The following is a 3,410-nucleotide window of genomic DNA, read 5'->3' as shown; positions in this document are numbered from 1 at the left end:
TCATTTCAACAGGAGGGAAAATGAGAACTATGTGGGTCCCTACCCCGACAAAAAGTTTTACGGGTATGAAAACATGTCGGAAAAAGACCAAGCAAAGTTCAATGCATGATACAGCACGGTCTCACGAGTTCTATGCGTATGGCGTGAACGACGTTGTCTTATTACGCGAAGAATGCATGAAATACTGAGAAGCATTCATAGACTGTACCAAACTCGATCAGTTTAACTTTACCACTCTCGCGAACTGTTGTATGGGGGTCTTCAAAACACATTACCTCGCCAGAGACACACTGGCTCTGACGCATAATAACATGTACGTCCAACACACCAAGACTTACTCTAATGCGTCGATCGAATGGCTCGAGTATGTGAAAAAGACCCTAAACGTCGACATTCACCACGCATTAAATCTGCACGGCGAAGTGCAGATCGGCCGTTACTTTTTAGACGGTTACTACGAACAGGACGGAACGAGGTATGGGCTAGAATTCAATGGATGTTTATTCCATGGTCACGAATGCCGCTTTGAACCCCATAATACCCACCCCTTGTCAGGCGTATCTTTCGGCGTTCTCAGAAGACGGTTTGACGACAAGGTCGAGATTCTGCAAAACGCGTCCGCCTTGAAATTAGAGGTCCTGTGGGAGTGTGAATGGAACAAAATGAAACATTCCGACCCCTTGTTGATGGAGTTTATGAGTACTTATTCGGCTCCCGAGAGACTGAAGCCAAGAGACGCACTTTTTGGTGGAAGAACTAATGCGTATAAACTCTATCACAAAACGACCGAAGGGGAGAAAATAAGTTATGTCGATTTTACCAGCTTATACCCCACCTGCCAAGCTAGGAAAAGCTATCCGATCGGCCACCCCCAAGTCATTTATAACGATTTTGAACCGATTTAAAATTATTACGGACTTATCAAGGCGACCGTGTACCCCCCGCGCAAATTACTCCACCCGACCCTGCCTTACAGATGCAGAGGAAAACTCATGTTCCCTTTATGCCGGACCTGCGCTCACGCCGAAAACCAGACATCAAGCTGTAACCACACGGATGAGGAGAGGGCTCTCTCAGGGTGTTTGGTCAGTATCGAACTTTTAAAAGCGATCGAGAAGGGCTACGTCGTGGCCAAGGTCGATGAAGTTTGGCATTTCCCGCAAAGGACGGATATGCTGTTTTGCGATTACGTAAAGAAGTTTTTAAGTAGTTTGTAGTTTCTACAATCGTTTGCCGAATTAAACATCCCGTTTTCTACCGTACCGAATCATCATGTTAGACGTATGATTAGCTCTTTAAAAAGCAAGCCTGGAGCGATCTCTCACACGCCGGAACCTGTGCGTCCTTCTAAAAAGACGATCAAAAAGAGAATTTCATGAGCTATGGTTCTGTGGACGGATGAACCTGCCTTCAAATCGCCGACTCTCAATCGAAGACAATGGCTTGAATTTTAACAATGCCATTTCATGATCTTTAAATGACGTTTATACCTAGTGTTTGAAAATTTTTAAATAAAAGGCTGTAAAACGGATGTCGGTTTTAAGCAATTTTATTTATGATCAAACAAATACATCGGATAATTCAATCATGTGACATAGAAGCATTACACCTTTGCACACAATGAATACATGACAACATTTTTTCATTACAAACATTAGATCTAAGTCTTTTCACAAAGAGCGATACCATTTTATCATTTTTAATATAATCGTCGTTGTACAAATTCATCACATAGTTATAGTCTCAGTGTTGACACAGTGTTGTCCGCACGCATCCGACGTAAAATCCTGAACCCGTTTGGTAGAATATAACACGATGGATATAACCTGCCCCTCTCGTCACAGACACCTTTTTTTTTTCATTTCCTCCATTGTATGTGTGTAGGGTAAACATTTGAATTTGGGTATGTCAAATTTAGGCGAAAATACACAAAAACGCCCCTGAGCTTAAGTAGTTAGAAGGGGGACGTACGAACCACCCACTGATTGGTATTTGATAATGTCGGTATAAACATACATCGTATAGAAACCCTCGTTGATATCGGCTTGATGAGGAGCATCTGTGATAACGCTCGTTGTAAAATCAGCTTTTTCATGGTAGGCGGAACGTCCTAAAGCTATGTCAGGTTTCATTCCTAAAATAGCGGCGAGTTTCCCATAGAAACTTACCGAAACGTTGGGCTTTGCGAGCAGTTGGGTTTTGTTTTTCAATCGATCGTAACCTATTACCGCAGTTAGTGCGAGAACTGCATTTATTGCACTGATCACGGCACAAACGTTCTCGTAGTACCCTCCGCTTATTTGAAGGTTCCTTTATACGGAAAACCCTGATAACTCTTTAAACACGGATTCACCGGGTTTATTCGCATGTTTCTGGGATGGTGCTGGGAAGATGTACATGCTGAAAATCCCGTCGTCGTCGCTAAAGGTGTACCAGCTTTTAGGATATTCAATCTCAGCAAGGCTCCCTAAAATCTTTTCCACCTTAAACGCTTTGTTTTTGCTCACGATTATTTTTTGTAACTCTTCTTCGTTAAAAAACACCCCATCGATGACGTCGCCGTCATAATCAGAGAGTCTGTATTCGGGGGGATGATGCGGGATACACACGGAGATAGTGAAAAATTCTTCGGTGTAGTTCTGTTTATAGCCCTTGGCAAATGGTCCTCGCACTTTAGAAATCCTGACCACATCCCCTACTTCATATTTAAATACGGTGTGCTCGTTCTTCTTCTTCATATCGGCGTACAAGTTTTGAAATACGGTACCTTCATTTTCTTTGCCGACGTCCGTCGGTCTCATCTTAATACTCCGATGGTAACTGGAGTTGTACCCCTGCATAATATCTTGCAGAACATCTATGTATCTCCGTGAATTTGTGGCTGTTAAAAATCTCCACATTCGGCTTTTTAACATTCTATTAAATCGTTCCACGAAGCTGGCCTTCAAATCAGTAGCCGTGGCAAAATGATGAACGTCGTGCTTTTTCATCAACTCTTGAAAATGTTTGTTAAAAAATTCCGTCCCCCTATCCGTCTGCAATTTCTTTGGAACGCGCCCCTCTTCGAATATAGACATGTACGCTTTAGTAACTTCGATGCCGCTCTTATTCTTTAGCGCTCGAGCCCACGCATACTGTCGATACAGGTCAGCAAATATTTATTATTATCATTTTCCTTGGAATAGACCGACATGTCGACGAGATCCGCTTGGAACTGCGTATCCACCCCATAGACCACGACTCTATTACGTTTGTAGTTTATAGGGGCTGTTCTGTGTAATGTGTACGCATCTTCCCCAGCCAACCAGTCTGAGACCTGTTTATTGCTCAGACGGACTCCTTTAAGTCCTTTAAAATCTTTTAAGATCCTTTAAGACGGCATCTTTTAACTGTTTTTTACCTCCTAAAGA

General features: G+C 42.7%; 1 pseudogene; it reads right to left on the bottom strand.

Moving 5' to 3' along the window:
• Window positions 1-2,312: 2,312 nt before the first annotated feature.
• Window positions 2,313-3,410, bottom strand: part of LOC107758763 (uncharacterized) — a 2,935-nt pseudogene continuing 1,837 nt past the window's right edge.

This window comes from Sinocyclocheilus rhinocerous, unplaced genomic scaffold, assembly GCF_001515625.1.
Source record: "Sinocyclocheilus rhinocerous isolate Xijiao unplaced genomic scaffold, SAMN03320098_v1.1 scaffold3218, whole genome shotgun sequence".
Taxonomy (NCBI): domain Eukaryota; kingdom Metazoa; phylum Chordata; class Actinopteri; order Cypriniformes; family Cyprinidae; genus Sinocyclocheilus; species Sinocyclocheilus rhinocerous.
This window is presented reverse-complemented; position numbering and strand designations above follow the sequence as displayed.